Source organism: Fistularia commersonii, chromosome 35, assembly GCF_037954325.1.
Source record: "Fistularia commersonii isolate RoL2024-O1a breed Wild chromosome 35, RoL_Fcom_v1.0, whole genome shotgun sequence".
NCBI lineage: Eukaryota > Metazoa > Chordata > Actinopteri > Syngnathiformes > Fistulariidae > Fistularia > Fistularia commersonii.
Genome location: NC_141318.1, coordinates 10,426,700 through 10,444,691, shown reverse-complemented (window position 1 = coordinate 10,444,691; position 17,992 = coordinate 10,426,700). Strand labels below are relative to the sequence as shown.

Genomic DNA, 17,992 nt, shown 5'->3' with positions numbered 1-17,992 from the left:
TGACATTATAACTGTTATGCAGCTGTGACAAAGGAAACTCCGCCATGGGGATCAATAACGTTTATCTTATCTTATCTGATCTGATCTAATCTGATCTAATCTGATCTTATCTTATCTTATCTTATCTTATCTTAATTTATCTTATCTTATCTTATCTTATGAAGAAGCAACTCAGCAATTACAACAGAACAATTAACTCTACCAGCACTAATGCAGGAGACTGTAAAACTAGTTAGCCACCTTGAGTAAGGGCTAGTTTAACAGCCATCAGAATGTAGCCATACAATGTTCGACTGATGTAATTCTTGTAAATATCTTCTTGTCTTGGCAACTGGATTTGGATTTCTCCAGTTGCCAAGGCAAAGGAGATTTTAACAAGGATTCCTCATGACCTGGAAAACTGAGAACCTCCATGTCACAGTCTGCTCTCCTCTCCCCTGCTCTGTTGCTCAGCCACACCCCTCATCAGCTTAACTGCTTTCACCTGCTGTTGTCACCTGCTCACCATCTCCAATCAAGCCAGCTTATATGCAACCTCACTCCACTCACTCTTTGCCAGATTGTCTTCGCTCTCATGCCTGACTCTCCAGCGGTTATTTCCGGATTGCTTCCCTGGTATCGCCCCAACTCTCCTCCGGCCTCTGCTTCTCATCTCGTCCCCAACCTAATGCGTCAGCTTCACCCCGTCAGCTCCTCACCGCTGGTACCGTCAGCCGACCCGATCCAACTGCAGTCTTGTGGTACCGTTCCTGCCTGCCACACAGGAGACCTGGTTTCAAATCCAGCCATACCCACTGACGCATCTGTGTGCCCACTGAAATAAAACTGCTTCACTGCAGACCTGATTCGTTTGTGCTGCAATTGGGTCCATCCTACATTCGTTACACTCCACAGACATAGACTAGAACATTAGTGCTCTTTTAGATGCTTTTGGTTGAAATTCTTTAAGAAGGGCAAATTGTCAGCCTTGATGCACAGGCTTACTGAAATTTTCTCAATTTCCTCTTTGCAGCTCTCTCCTAACCCTTCCAATGACATAATTACAGCAAAATCATCTTATGAAAGAAGTCGCAAATTGCTTTTTACTGCTTCATCTTTTTTTTTTTAATTGATTGTTGCTTTTTAAGAAGTTTTCACTTATGTCATTCCAAATTCAGCAAGCACCAGAGAAACCGTGTTAAAGAAATCAAGAACATCAGGCTATGCCTGTTCCTGGGGCAAGATGTCGTGCTGTTGGGTGAAATGTTTCAGAGCTAACAATGATTGGAATAGGTCCAAAACTGAGTGCAAGGCAGCGACTGGTAATGTTTAAACAGCTGCAGAGTAATTCTCCAAGTCAAAGCAAGCTGACAGACTTTGGCTGTTGTTTTAAATGTTAGGCAACATTTAAAAAAAATACATCTTGGGACATACCTACGTTAATTCAATAAAGTATTTCGTTTTTCGATCAATGCCACGTGATATATCTTACCCTCTAAAAAGCTGTTTGTTTAGTTAATTGTCTCCCGGGAGTTATTTAAACAAATTCATAGAATAGGGTATTCCTCAAATGTAACGAAAACAACTATGGTTTCTGACAAAATTTCAAGGTTAGTCGTTGCTTAAGGGAATAGTGAATTGATACAGGCAAACACATATCAAGGATATTTTTGGTTAGAACATCTTAATGAAATCTTTGTACCTCATACAAATTGTAGGATGAAAATATGAAGGTAGCCTTAGAGTTTCATGTAGCTACTCTAACAAAGCTAATGCTCTTTTAATGGGCACATTGGTTAGGACACCTTTGCTTCTGCTTACTTACAAGATATTGTACAAGGTGACACTCTTCCCTCAAATTGTTGTTTTTGATATGCCTGATAATGCCAAATAAATGTCATGTAGAAGCAGCATTGTCTCATATGAACTATAAAAGGAGGCCCAAACTTGGCTGATGTCGCACCACTGTAGTGCATCATCATATGCCAATTTCATTTCAAAGAAAACAATTACAGAAACCATGAAGCCAGAGAAACCAGACCTCGGTCACTGGACAGATCAAGCCTTGTGACTGCAGAGGGCAGAGCTTTCACGAGTTCCATGACACACAAAGCATGGAATCAACGTAACAAACTGGTAGCACAATTGTTTGAACACTATTGTTTTCATTAATGTTGCTCCCACTTGTCCTGTTTCCTAATCTCTGCAGAGTCCATACCTCTGTTTTTGCCACTAACTTTCCACTCCATAATCAGCACTACTTTGTGCCACGCTGCCCTCAGAAGACCACAATATCTTGTTACTTCACACCCATACTCTTACTAGTAAATTCTCTTAGTGTTGTCCCTTCATTTGGAGTGTGTCACCCGAACCAGTTTCATCTACAAATATTTGCCCATACATAAAAACTTTTGTAAAAGATCCTTGACGTTTTTGTCCTTCTGTTTTACTTTGCTTACACAATTTTATCTATTCAGATTCTTCTTGTAAGCTCATGAGGTTATAGAAAGAAAAGCATTTTTGTATTATTTCCAAGGAAAAGAGCACATCAGGGACCTCCAATGCTTTCAGTGAGTCAGTCTTTTCTTTATCTGTACTTTTCATATCTCCCCCTCATTCTATTCTGCCTGTCCTGTCTTGACCGTCTGTTCACCTTTAAATATCCAGCTTGCCTGACCCAAATACATATCAATGTCTAGCCAACAATTGTGGATTCACATCACAAATTGAAAAGTAGCCTGAACTGGAAAAAAAAATTAGAAAAGAAAAAGCAAACAAAAAAAAACAACCAACTTGCAACTCCACTTTGATGTCAACATCACCAACGAACAGGACTTGAGTATAAAGACTTGAGATTTACTTAGTAAATTGTGTATTAATGATAGGACTAACCTCTGCTTTTTCTTATTTTTACTTGTTCACAGTCTTGTCACAGTCTTGTTTGTTGCTTTGCCAGTATCAAAGCAAGTTAAAATGAATTAATCCCAGCTGCAGTCACTGCAGTAGAAAGTATATGCGGTTACAATGAGAATGTTTCATTGTTAAATCTTGATCACATACAGGTATAGAAGCAAGCTTCTAAAGCTCCTTTGGGACCAACCAAGTTGTCAGCCAGTGTGGCAACAATCAATATGCATCTTCAAAGGACTTATTTGTGTTTATTTTTTTTATGTCATCACATCTGCTATGAGAAAGGTAATTCCAGAAGGGTTCAGTTTGTTTTGTCCACTTCATGTCAGAATGTCTCCGTTGACCATTTTGCGTTAGCAACTGATGAACTCTGATGGGGGGGAGCTCAACTGACTCATGTATGCTGTGTTTTCAAAGTACCCCTGTGTGTAGCTGTGAGTTTGCAAGGACCCTGGTCAAGGTCCACACTCCACCCACCAGATGACACGAAGGAAGTCTAGTCAAGTTCAACTTGATTATTTGTTGCTAGGCTGCACTGGGCCCCTCCCTCTTATTGGTTGAAGGAGTCTAAGCAGAAAGAGAAGGAGATTTGGGGTTGATGAAGAAAGGGAATGGGCATAATGAAAAAGTTAAACAATGTACTATAATTGTGAAAAGGTTGGAGGAGGGTAAATTGTAGAAAAGAGAGACCAGTGAGAAATTAAACAAATGCAAATGCATAAAACAGCTAGAGGTTGGCAATTGGGACCCAAATTAACACAAAGTTAGAGAAGCTTGGGTTTCCACACAGTCAAGATTTATATCAAATCAATTGTGGGGTAAAGGGGTAGATTCAGAGTCAATGACAGGACTAGTTGTTACAATCACTGACGTTTTGCGTCGCTGTTCAATGCATAACACAGTTAGAGGTTGGTGATTCGTTGGGTAATGGGGTAGGAGCGAGTGCAGAAGAAATGTCAATGTGACATACTTGTATTATGGATGTTTTTTGTATTATGGATGTTTTCACATGTTTGGAATAAACTCTAAATTGAAATATGTCAACTGAAAGCAGATGTGGATTACAGTGGGGAACTTAAAAGCAAATCACCAAATTGAAAAAAATAGTGAACTGATTTCATACAATAATATCTGCCCATTACTGGAGAGCTAAAAATGCCAGATACATGGCAGATAAAATGGGTGAGTCTCCAGTGTAATAAGGACTAAGGACTAGTTAAAATCTGACCTGGCATAACTAATCATTGACAATTGTATTATTACATTCTTTGACAAAATACTCCTAATCCTGGTTCTTGGTCCTGGCCAATTTATTGAAAATATTTATGTTAAAAATAAAACAAAACTAAATCCCCAAAACTTGTAGGTAGGGTCTTGAGGATAAATTTGTAATCATAAACAGGAAATATTTCTTTTTTTTTTTTTTTTGCCTGATTATGAGCTCTGTCAATAGCCAATGTTTTTTTTTTTAATTAAGGCAGGACAGAAACTTTTAGTACTGGGCATCAAAATGAAAAAGAAATCCAATATCACATTTAACAGTTATCGGTCTGTATTGCCTTATTTCCCCAATTTTCAAAACTGCATATATGAAATGATATTTTGAAATCATTGGCCATAATTGCTATCTTTCTTATCCATCCTCTATCTCTCTATCTCTACCAGAATCAGCAGATCTATACACACTGAGACCATTACCGAGCCCTGTTTCCTGCACTAATTCTGTCCTTTTCTGATGGTACAGCACTGTCAGGAGAATTCATTCTGCAGAAGAGGTCTCTTAATAAATATGCTAGAGTTTAATGTAAGTCTTGAGCTAAAACACTTAATATGTTAGATGTTAACTATCTCATTAATCACTAACTATTTTACTTAATAAATAAAAATGGATTATCTTTAGGTTATGGACATAAAAAGCTTCTTTTAACTGTTGAAAATTTTTTGGGGGGTTCAGGGGGCTAGAGATGTTGTCCTTTGAAACCTAACATTCCTGGTTCGATTCCTGGTTCCTCCGAACCTGCAAAGTGTTGTTGAGCAAGACACTGAACCCCGAACGGCTCCTCTGGCACTGCGCCTTGGCTGCCTTATGCTCATGGTTCATCCTTGATGGGTCAAATGCAGTGGTCAAATTTCACTGAAGATGTGCTCTATGTATAACTGTATGTGAAAATAAAGGCATTTGTTCTTCTAGTTGTGTGGTTTTTGTTACGAAAAAAAAGCAAAAATTGAGCAGGCAGTGAAAGATTAGACAGTATTTTCCCTAAGTTCTGCTTATAAGGGTGCTTATAACCACAATTGGTTAAACAAGAAAAACAAAAGTCTGACAAAGCTGAAGAAAGACACTTTTAAAGAAAACATTTTGGAATGTTTGATAAAGGAACACAAGCAGAAATGTGATGATTGCAACTACCTTGTTAGAAAAGGTTACATTTACTAGCTAATCTGCCAGACAACAGTCTTATGTCCAAAACTAATACAAAAATTTAAAGGAAAAAGTAATATTTGACATATATTCAAAAACAGAGCTTAGAGGCTAAAGTTTCACCATATACCCTACAAATGACAGATGTCAGTCATTAGTAACTGCCCAAACCTTTATCTTTTCATTCTTCATATCTATTTCAACTGCTAAATTGTTTGGGGAAAAAAGTACAAACATCATAATTGTTTTCAGCTTATTTATTTAGCTTGAGGTTTCAGCTTTAATGAGTCACTGCACCGCGAATAAACAACTAAATGACCTGAATTTTTTTGATCAATCATACATACTTGCATTTAACCTAGTGTGACACAAATCAGAATGGCTGTAGTGTAAGTTCTCTTATGGAGCTGGAGCGTATCAATAAATACATAACCACTGCATATCCCTCCCATTAAAAGAATAATCCAGATGTTTGTGGGTGTTAGTGAGGATTTTCTCTGGTATTAAATACAGCAGTATGACTATAAAGGCAATGAAGTTGAAACCAGAAGCATCCCGACCGCAAGACAAGATTTTACAAGAAAGTCAAACATTGTATCCAGCAGGACGAAGCCAGGGATTTTTTGAGAGAGGATGTGTTTTTTTAAGTATATAAACTAGGCCCAGACAATACAGTTATCAATAAATTTTATCAGATAGTACAATCTTTGATAGATCCACCAATCTATTACATACTGTAAAAGCTCAGTTTGCTTTATCTACAAATCCATGATCCCGGCTGGACACAGCCATTGCGAAAATAATGAGTGTAAAATTTGCCATCAGCATCAAAATGGCCACAGTAACCATAAGATTTAAAAACTAATTATATCTGGTGCTGATAGGGGGTTGTTTACCAGCCAAAATATATTACAGTTGTCAAAATATTAACATACCCACAATAAGCTACTTCAACATCCTTGGACATTTATATTTTTGTTGTTCCATCAGACTGGAACCACAATGTTTTTTTTTGACACTCAACTAAAATATTGTCAGGTTGTAGTTCAGTAACAGCTGGATATAGTTTCTGAATTATCCCAATTTGGACAAGCAATAAGGAAGCAGAACATTTATGTGCTATACATCAAGCGAACAATTGCTGAACGACTCTGCAAAGGAATGGTTGAAGGTAACTTCAAGGTGTCTCTTACTGCTTTTATTAAAAAGTGCTCGAGGGGCTTAGGCACTTAGAATATCAGGAATCTTCATGTCGCATTAATAATGTGCATGTCATGATTATGAAATAGCAACTTAAATTTGCTCACTTGAAGTACCTGTAAGAGCGACCATTTTTATGTTAATCTCTAAATAGGCTTACTAAGGTGGTGGACTTAAAGCTGCTATAACTCTTTGTTTCTTGTCTTTGTCTGTGAAACATTGAATATTTTCAACCTGTAATACTACTTACTGTCTAACACATGAATATAAATATTCATGCATTAATAATACATGAATATGAACTCATGTATTATCCATCCATCACTCATTCAGGGCAATTTTTTGAAATATTTCCAATTAAACTTATGCATGTTTTTGGACTGTGGGAGGAAACCAGAAAATCCCCACGCAGACAATAAGTCCACACAGAAAGGTCCGCTTGCTGAAATCGAACCAGCGTCCTTCATGCCTTGAGGCTGAAGCATTGGAATTAGAATCAGAGAAAACTTTATTTGTACCAAAGGGGTGATTGGGAAACACTAACCACTGCATCACTGTGCCGCCACAATTCATGTATCATATAGGCTTAATTTTTTAATTTATTTTTTTGCCTTGGCAGAGTATGGAAGAGCCAGTGGTTGGCCGTCAGGACTTGCAAGGCCTTCTCTGCTGGCCTAAAAAAATATCTGAATCACATACGTAAATTAAAATTTGTCCATGAATACTTATTAAGTAATTCCAAATGGTCTGATCACTTCCCTTCATAGCTTTTTCTCCCAGTTGTGCCCCTTCCAGACATGCATTTTCATACTAAAGCATTTAACCAATCAAATTTCAGCCATAATCTGTTGCCAGGCAGGTCAAAGTCAAAGGAGTCTGCCTGAAGAGGGGGGGGGAGGAGGCTGCACAATCGGTTCGCATGCCCTTCACACAAAAAATTTGTGTTGATGACGCTGTTGCTTCAACCAATCAGATTTTGAGTTGGCGACATCAAAGCCCTCTAGCAGGTTTCAGCCACAATTTTCAAACCACATTTTCAAGCCACAAACTACGACCGGTACCCCTGGCTCACAGGCTCACAGGCAAATTTTATTGCTAGCAGTGCTTGGAGCCGAAGCACACAGATAATCTGTACGACAGAATAATTGAACTCTGTTTGAGAAAGAAAGGAGGATGGCTTTTGTCTACAAATGCTACTATTTTCCTGAATAATACTGCAAGTTTATCAGGTTATTATTGGTGCTTTTTATGTGTCGCAACTGTTTGCTATAAAGGCATTTATTGTGGCTTCTGTCCGTTGATGTGGCTCCTGCCATGGGACCGGACTTTTGTTATCCCGGTGTGTACAGGAACTGATCAAGCAAGAATGGTTTATTCAAAGTCAGGAAATACACTTACAAGATATCCCAAGTCAAAGATAATCCTGGGCTAGAATGTATGTCATCCCGAGAGGATTGTTCTCCCTCTCTGGACACCCGATGAGACGCGTCCAGCGGATGTGCAGGGGAGGAGGTTCTCACCCCGAGCCGAGGAGGCGCTGCCATTTTATACCATCGCCTCAACGGTCGGGTTTATTTCCTAATAAGGACTTGTTTTACACACTCTTGGAATTGTGGCACTTGGGGTGCCGGGCCGCGCCCCGGACAAAGCCGCAGGTGCGGGATCGATTACGCACAGGGGGGTGTCAGTGGAAGAGTCCAGAGTTGGGCATGCCTTTGTCGTCACATGATGCGCTCCCGTGAGTGAATTTTAACACTACATCGGTTATCTATCTGCAACGCACCCCTCTTTATACTGCATTAGATGTTTTTTTATAGCCATATACTAATTATTGGGGGGTGGATTGATTTGGAGCACTACTGAAGGCCTTGGTGTAAAATGCATGGCCCGCCACTGGGAGGAACACATGGCATACTACATTTTAACAAATTTGATGCAGTTTGATAAAACTTTTGGCTATCCAAACAATGCCTTCACAATTTGTATTAAATTTCAGAAGAACCAAAATTTGTTTTTAGGAAGAGCCCAAAGACCATTATACCATTTGTGCTCTATTAAATAGGCATTGTATAAAAGACCTGTAAACTTGAACCATGAAATCAAAATATATATTTAGAGAAAAAAAAACATTATCTTATGTTTATTTATTTGGGACAGTGCATGTTAATGAACACACATGAGACATGTAAACAAACCACTCCGATTGTAGCCATGGGCCAATTTGCATCCGTTGTCCCACAGTTGCGCTCACAAACACACTCTCATTCATCCTAACCTATTGTACATGTTTTAAGTGGTAGGAGAAACCGGAGGAAACCTGAGCCGACATGGGGAGAGCGACGCAAACTCCACACAGAAAGGCCCCGTCAGGCCCAGGAATTGAACCCGGGACCTTGCTACCATGCTATGAGGTCTGTGTTAATATCAAATGCTATGTCCAAAATTGCAGCAGCAGGCACAGCAGCAGCATCTGCTTTCTGTTACGGTAATGTAATTCATAAATGGACCTCAACTGGAAAACAAACTGCTGCATAGCTCATACAATGCAGTGACCAAGCAAACTGAAATAAAGAAGGCCTTTTTAAAGATACTTTTGAATTTGAAACAGACCTGCATGAAGCTTGTTTTGGCCGATGCAAAAGTGTCCAAAGGATTTACTGAAGCGAAGGCTAAAGCTGTGTTGTCTCAATCCCCACAGAAAGAAAGAGTGCTGTGCTGTGCTGGTAAGAAATCAGATCTTTACTTAATCCTGGGCAGCCCTGCAGGACGATGCAGAGGACAACCTGTTACGTAACAGATTGCTGCTGCAGCAGAAATGTCCATTACATACTCACTGGACAGACACAATGCTACAAGTGACAACATGTACGGTCATTCATTAATGCACTATTGCAAGAGGCCAGAGAAGACACATATACACAACCCAACATTAGCAATTTTGAAAATAACACATGCAATAAGATCAAATTGTAATGGGGGAGGGGGGGGGCACGTGCCACACACCTATAGTCACACCAGTGTGATATTGGGACATACCATAACAGACCTTGAATATGAAGACATTGCAGGTTTTCTTTTGGACAAGAGAACAGAGACTTAGGCTGAAAAAGAGGAGAATATTTACAATTGTATAATTAAATTACCAACTTGACATAAACTCAAGGAATAGACACAAATGTACAACTATGCTCTTGGTAAGGCAAGTTTCAACCGAGACAAGCTGACTTCAAATAAAGAAAAAATTAAACACAATAACTGTTTTTTCCTATCCTCCAGGAAATTGCACAATACACCTTGAGAAAACCAAGTCACTTTGTTCTTATTTTAAAAGGTCAAAATATATTTTTACATGCTACTGCAACAAATTCTAGTGACTAGATGTCATACTTTGCTTTCATTCTCTACAACAGTGACGTTACAATAATATTAACCTTGTGATTTACTTGGAATGTCGAGATGCTCACAGAATACCAAGTGCGTAGACTTATACACATATGTCTGAGTATTTCCATCGTGTCTTTGGTATAGGTGAGGAAGATACACAGTTTACTGGTACACAAACTAATCTTTCTGGACATTTTTTCTGACTGGCGTTGGGTGAATTTGGACAGCACCGCGAAGTTGGCGCTCGCAAACTTCTCCACGTTAAAATGCCGGGTTAGCTAAGGGACTGAGGGCATATTCAAGACGATACGACTTAGGTGGTGAGAAAAAAAAAGAAACTAGTATTTTTATTTATATTTTTACCAGATTTAATAAGTACTACAGAGGGTTTCTTCACTCACCGATTTATCGTGCCTGAGCAATCTGCTGCTCGTAGCAGTCGTCTGACGACACCTCGGTTACTGCACGGAGGCTTTATTCCCCGATCTATACGCAGATTCTCTCCTCTCTATCTGCCGCCCAAACTATGCGTTCCGTTTCTTTAGATCCGTGTTTCGCTGCGGTCACGAAGGCTGACAGTCACGAATGTGCCCGACCACGCACACGCGGACGAACGCACGCGCTCACACAACATATATAAACACACACACACATGCTTATGGACAAAGATTATTATTATTATTATTATTATTATTATTATTATTATTATTATTATCATTATTATTATTATTATTATTATTATTATTAGATTATAATAGAGATTATTAGGATCAATTACTGTACCTACTCTCATGTTCGGAACTATACAGACAAGCGGAAATGACATTTCGTATGGCCAGATAGTTTTTTTTGTTGTAACTTTTTTACAATTGTAGAATTCAGTTTATAAAATAATGTCTTTTATTGAATGTCTGATGATTTTTTTTCCAACTTTCCCTTGGAACTAGGTCAATTCCAGAAGTGATTAGCGCGTCTGCTTCGCCAGTGATCTATAGACATATATTTATAGACGGATACTGCTTCCCTGTGGTCAATACCTCTTAGTGCTACTTTAGGTCTGGTCTTGTGTATTTGTTAGTCCCAAATCATATATATCGGTTTTGTGCCTTTTTTCCAGACATGAAAAGATAGAACTGATACGGTTTTATAAGCTTTTATCAACATGAATACACAGCTGAAATTCAGTCGTGGATTGATACCACCAAGGACGTCCACTGAACGCCACAGGAGGTCTTTCCTACCTGAGGCTATCAGACTTTTTAATTCCTCTTCCTTCAACCAAAGGGAATATTCAAATGTTTGTACTTGCTAAGACCTTGAAACACTTGATAGCCTTAATCTTGACACTTTATATTTTATTGTATGTCTTATGCTCCCTCCTTCCTACTATTAGCTATTATTGTTATGTTTTGCTTGAAACTCTGGCACAACAATTTCCTTCGGAATAAATAAAGTTGTTCTTATCTTCTTATCTTATCTTAAATATATAATTTAAAAGAATGGCATTTTTAATCTTCCCACAATATAGGAATGTTTTAACAGAAAATCTGATGCTGAAGGACAGGCCTATGGGCAGGATTTGTCACCTCAAACTTTATGTTTTCAAGATATTTAGAGTATGTATGTTATTAAGAAAATGTTGAAAATAAATTAAGATTTTGGTGGGTTTGAATATAAAACCACATGGTTAATTTATAAGCTGAAAAAATAAATAGTTGTCCTTCTGAAAAAGTTGATATGATAATTTTTTGTTTGTATCATTTTTTCCCACCTTGAACAATAGATGGGTGTTACCTCAGATTGTAGTTCTTCCTTATTTCCATTTTTTTCATCTCATTTATTTCTACTTTTATAAGTCCCAACTGACCTAAATATGAATCCTAATGTGTTTATGACTTGAAGATTGAAGTAATACTAGCAAAAGTATTTAAGGTCCACTGTTTCAGGAAAAGTTTTTCTGCCCAGAAGAGAAGACTGTTATTCATATGTATGTCGACTATAGCCAATCGGCTATAGTCGACATACATTTGAATAACAGTCTATAGGAACTATACTATAGGAACTTTCTGCGGATCCTAGAACCTTTCAATAACCATTCAGACATTTTTTGTGTGTAGAAGAATTGAGTGGTAGAATTTGCCGGGGAAGATTTCCTGTCTTACTGTAAAAGGAGTTAATCTGTTCCTTGTTGGTGAAGCTTGTTTCATAAGGAGAAAACCAGGAAACTGAATGAATGGTGTCCATTAGACATTAGACATAATGCAAGCCACGAAATGGTAAAGCGAGTCTTGCACTAAAGAAGCTTCCGCCAATCTGGTTATCTCACCATCTAAAATAAATTCAAAACAACTGAGGTTTGCATTCATTCATTCATTCATTCATTCATTCATTCATTCATTCATCCATTATTAATTACTTATCCAACAGTTAGGGTTCAGGGGAATGCTGCAGTCTATCCCTGCTGTCATTGGGCGAAGACAGGGTATACCCTGGACTGGTCACCAGCTGATCACATCCAATTAACCTTCTGCATGTTTTTTGAATGTCGGAGTAAACTGGAGAACCCAGAGGGCACCCAAAAGAGAACATGCAAACTTCATACAGAAAGGCTTCCTGCAGGAATCAGACCAGGGCCTTTTGTGCTGCTGTGCCACCATGACACAGCTGAGGTTTACATGGCAATGTGAAAAGCTGACTCTGAAATGGGGAAGCTGTAATGAAATAATGTCACACGGGCACCCACTGGTTTTTCACAGTGTTATCAGAAGCTATCGTCAAAGGATTTACTCCCGAGGGGTGGGACAGGGGTCAGCACTTCTGCCCAAACAGGGGAGGTCAGCACTTCTGCCCAAACAGGGGAGCTTTCTGTGTGGCATTTGCATGTTCTCCCAGTGTCTGTGTGTTTCTTCTGGGTTATCAGGTTTCCTCCCACAGTCCAAAAACATGCAGTAGGTTCATTGTAAAAATTGGAAAATTTGCCATAGTGTATGAATGAGAGAGTGAATGCATGTTTGTCTTTATATGTGGTCTTGCATTTGACTGACGACCAGTCCAAGGTGTACACCGCTTCTTGCCCAATGACAGCTGGGATAGGCTCCAGCATCCCGACCCCAAGTATGTGGTAGATAATGGATGGATGGATTGATTTACTTCCTATACTGGGGTTTCCATTGATGCTTGTTTTCTGTGTGATTTTGGGATTGCTGGGAATTTTGTGGGTGTGGTTTGGGGTGCAAGGAATTCTGTTTTTTTTTTTACCTGGAAGCGGGAACAGTTAGTTGTGTAACATATCTTTCTTTTCTTGTTCCGATTGTAAGCAGTAACCACAATAGATGCTGAGAGCTCTTATTGTGAAACCCTAAGAGAGGGCGGAAGTGTGGCATGCTGTGGGTTTGGAAGATTGACGGTGCGACAGACTTGGACAAGAATAAAAAGATGGAATCGTTACCCTAGAGAGCTCTGGAGTCTTCGCTTTAATTGTTTTGTGGATTCATTGAATTAGGCCACTTCCCCCAATAACTCGGCTACATTGGTGACAGCGGTGGGATTCTTACAGAGAGAGACGGTTATTGACCGCAAAGCAAAGTTTAGCGAGGCAGCTAGCATACTCGTTAACACCAGCTAGCGCTCGCACCGGCTAGCGAGGTTAGTGTTGGAAACCAGCGCGGACGTGTTGTTGTTGGATTAAAAGGTGACCTACTACTGTCCAACGGGGACCAACATGTACCGATTCGAGGAGGACCCACTGGATTATAACTATAGGGAGCGACGAGGAGGACCGCCGGTCTACAGCGGCGGAGAATTGAACTCCCGCCGCCATTCTCCGGAGGGGGGAAACAAAGTTTCCCCTGCTGGGCCCGACAGTATGAGGTAGCGGTGAAGGCATTGATCGGAGGCACTGGTGATAACCTTGACCGTGAGTTATCGAGGATTTTGCCAACACGCCTGACAGAAGCAGCTTTTCTTTTTTGGGACAGCTTACCAGCATTTGTCCAGGCAGATTATGCACAAGTGAAGGAGAAATTGGTAGAGGCCTTTGGACAGAAGCAGTTCCTTGATAGGTTCAAAACAAACCTCTCCGCCCGTACCCGTGCTTCAGGGGAGAGCCTCGAGGTCTATGCAGCTGACATAAGCCGGCTAGTTCATGAGGCATTCCCGAACTATGGCGATTTAGCACAGAGTGAGGAGAAATTTAGTAGGTTTCTGGCTGGACTAGATCCTGCTCTGAAAGCCAAATGCCAAGAACAGGGAGCTACGGATTTGGAGGAGGCTCTGACCATTGCTGGCAGGTGTGGGATGGCCCGAGAGGCCTTGAGAACAGACTACGTCAGCGCCCAGGGCTGCCAGCCTCCCATGGCAAGTAGTACGGTGGCAATGGTGCACTCCATATCCGATGGAAGCAGGTTGTACAGAGCTATGGACCAGCTGGCGGCGGATATGCAGGTAATGAAAATGGACCTTAGACAATTAGCCGAGGAAAACCACCGACTGAGAGCCAACCACTGGAAAGAGGAACGGAAACCCTCTCACCTGGTACGAGGGGGTCAGTGCCAGTCTAATTGTGGGGAGCAGTGCTGTCCGTCTCGGCCGTGGAGTGAGCAGAGAGGACGTTCACCTGATCGTGGCTGGCGTGAGCGGAGAGCAGAAGGAGGGGCCAGGGAGAAACAGGACTGCGGTCCCCCTTACAATCACCGAGCCCACTCCCCAAAGTGGCGAAGTCCCAGACCTTCCGATGATGAGCCACAGAGACGGCGAGGGGTGCGTTTCCTTTCCCCCACGAGGGAAGACTCAGCGTACCAGTCGGGAAAAGATTTGTAGCTGATGTTATGGCCCAAACACCAGCTGGAGAGCCTATGGGCCCCCTGGAGAGAATGATACTCGGATCTAAGACATTGACACTGGACCTGACAGAACAGCCAACCTCATGTGTGAGGGGATGCATCGAAGGGACAGAAGTGAACATATTGGTCGACTGGAGCAACGGAGTCATTTATTAGTGATCATCTTCGCATGTCTGTTCCAGCACTACACAAGCGACCTCTTAGTACGGACTTTATTGCTGCGCGAGGGGTAAATGGACAGATGCTTGACACCCTGGGCGCCATAAGAGCTACACTGCATCTAGGGGATACTTCCCAACAGCAGGTCTTCCACATCATTCGGGGATCCACACAAACAGTCTTGCTGGGTCTGGATTTCCTTGTTGCCAACCGTGCCCTACTGGAATACGCTCGTGGAAAGCTGCACCTATGGGACACTGTACGCCCTCTGTTGAGTGGCAAGGACCTAATACCGGACTGTTGCAATGCTTCTGTCGCTACAGACACCAAGCTGGGTCCACTCTGTGAGGCGCTGGTGCCTGTGAGGGTGTCCCCACCTGGACTTGTCGATCAGCTCCCTAACTTTGTGGGCTACTTATCACCGAACCCGAAAAGCCAAAGTGATTGTGTCATAGCCCACACTGTGACGTCGGTGGAAGATGGGGTTTCCATAGCCTGGGTGTTGAACCCCACCAACCAAGACCTCATAATAAGAGAAGGCGTGCACCTGGGAGAGGTGTTTGCAGGGGGTGAATCTGACATTGTGTTGCTACCGCAAGACACTGCTGTTACGGCCTCTGCTTCTGCCTCCCCATCCAGTCCTGTGCCTGTCGTGTCCCTGAAGGAATCCCAAGCTAGTCAGCGGCAGAAAGCGCAACTGACTGCACTGCTGGTGGAGCACCAAGAGATATTCAGCACAGAGGGAGGAAGACCAGGCAAGTGCAACCTTATCCAGCACCATATCAACACTGGGAAACATCCTCCCCTCCGGCAACGTGCCTACCGGACCTCACCTGAAAAGAGGGAGGAAATAGACAGATAGGTGGCTGCCCTGCTGGCCGACGGGGTAATTGAGGAAAGCTGCAGCCCCTGGGCCTCACCTGTTGTCCTGGTGAAGAAGAAGAATGGTGAGTGGAGGTTCTGCCTGGACTATCGTCGTCTGAACAGCGTTACAGTGAAGGACTGTCACCCCCTCCCCAGGGTGGACGAGACCTTGGACGCCCTGGCGGGCTCCAGGTGGTTCAGCACGTTGGATTTTTCAAACGGTTACTGGCAGATTGAGGTTGCTGAGGACGATAGGGAGAAGACGGCGTTCACGACAGGCCGGGGCCTTTATCAGTGGCGATCGATGCCCATGGGCCTTACAAACACACCAGCGACATTCCAACGCATGATGGAACTCGTGCTCAGAGGGCTTCCATGGCAGGTATGCATGGTGTATCTCGATGATGTCCTGATAAATAGCCCCACCTTTGAGGACCATCTCTCCAACTTGCGTGAAGTCTTCTCAAGAATTCGAGCAGCGGGTCTCAGGCTGAATCCTAAAAAGTGCCACCTGGCGCGGGATCATGTTGTCTTACTAGGGCATGTTGTCTCACGCCATGGCTTGCAGCCTGATCTCCGAAACACGGACAAGGTCAGAACTTGGCCCACACCACAGAATCCAACCGAAGTGAGAGCATTTGTGGGCCTATGCTCTTACTACCGACGTTTCGTCAAGGATTTTGCTCTGCGTGCGGCTCCTCTGCACCGCCTCACCAGTAAGGGCACCCCTTTCAAGTGGACAGCTGAATGTAACATGGCTTTTGAATACCTGAAGGGGGTGCTCTCGTCAGCCCCAGTCGTCACCATGCTGGACTTCAGCCTTCCATTCAAAGTATACACAGACGCCTCCACAGACGCCGTTGGGGCTGTGTTGGCCCAGGACAAGGACGGGCTAGAGCGAGTGGTGGTATACGCTAGCCAGGTGCTCTCTTCAACAGAGAAGCGTTGGTCTACATTTTACAGGGAGCTGTGGGTGATAGTGTGGGCTGTCCGTCAGTTCCGGCATTATATTGGGTCAGCGGTATTTACCATCGTCACTGACCACAAGCCTCTGCTCGGTCTGCGTGGCATGTCCATTGACAAGGACCCCACAGGACGCAGAGCAAGATGGGTGTTGGAGCTAGATCCGTTCAACTGGGTTCTAGTGCACAAGGACGGGCGACACCACACTAATGCAGATGCACTCTCGCGGCGTCCATCTGACCCTGAGGCCTAGGTGGTAAAGGCTACCTCACTCACAGTGGCCGCACCAGTATATACCATTGACTGTGACAGAGAACCCTGTACTCCCCAAAGAGACTCTCTACTAATTCCGCCACTCACCGTGCACCCTACTACCTCGAACTCCACCCTGGGGAGGGAACACCATGAGGTGGGGGATTGCGAGGTGCCGGACTCGTCCTTCGTGCTGGCACTCTCCCGGGATAACACAGAAATGAGAGCATTGCAACAAGTCGATCCAGATATTACCCAGGTATTGGACTGTCTTGAGGGCAGTGGCTCTCGACCACCTAAAGGGCTAATGAGAGGTAGCTCCCAGTGGCTGCGTAAATTATGGACAGAATATCCCCGCCTCTCAGTTGTCAATGGACTCCTCCATAGAACCGTAACCTCCCCCCTCACAGGAGATGTGCTGTGTCAAATTGTCTTACCCTCCTCGCTTATCCCTGAGGTGCTGCAGCACCTACATGGGGGTACAGCTTCTGCTCATTTCTCAGTGGAATGAGTGTGGGAAAGTGCACGAAAAATTTGCTACTGGCCCTTCATGGTCAAGGATATCCAACAGTGGTGCGAACAATGCATTCCATGTCAGACCCGCAGGGCCCCAGTGCCGAAGCATCGCGCACCGATGGGGAGTGTTCAGGCCACCCGGCCGTTTCAGAGAGTGGCAGCTGACATTCTGGAACTTCCACTAGCATCTAAGGGGAACAGATATGTACTGGTGGTAGAGGATTACTTTTCTAAGTTTGTAAATCTGTTTGCTCCCTCTAACCAGACCGCCCCATCAGTAGCACAGTGTTTGTTTGAGGATTACGTGTTGGTGCATGGTGTCCCTGGGGTGATCCACAGCGATCAGGGACGACAGTTTGAAGCAGAAATTGTACAAAGGCTGTGTCGGCTCTTGAGAATTAAGAAAACAAGTACCACACCGTATAATCCCAAATCTGACGGAATGGTGGAACGCTTTAACCGCACCCTCATCGACCAGCTAGCTAAATTGTTGCTGGCCTAT

General features: G+C 42.7%; 1 long non-coding RNA gene across 1 annotated transcript; it reads right to left on the bottom strand.

Moving 5' to 3' along the window:
- Positions 1-9,142: 9,142 nt before the first annotated feature.
- Positions 9,143-10,466, bottom strand: LOC147214106 (uncharacterized). Its single transcript, XR_015104461.1, has 3 exons — positions 10,297-10,466; positions 9,548-9,612; positions 9,143-9,270 (listed from the first exon to the last, which is right to left on the bottom strand). It is a non-coding gene; the product is annotated as an uncharacterized LOC147214106 (long non-coding RNA).
- Positions 10,467-17,992: the final 7,526 nt, after the last annotated feature.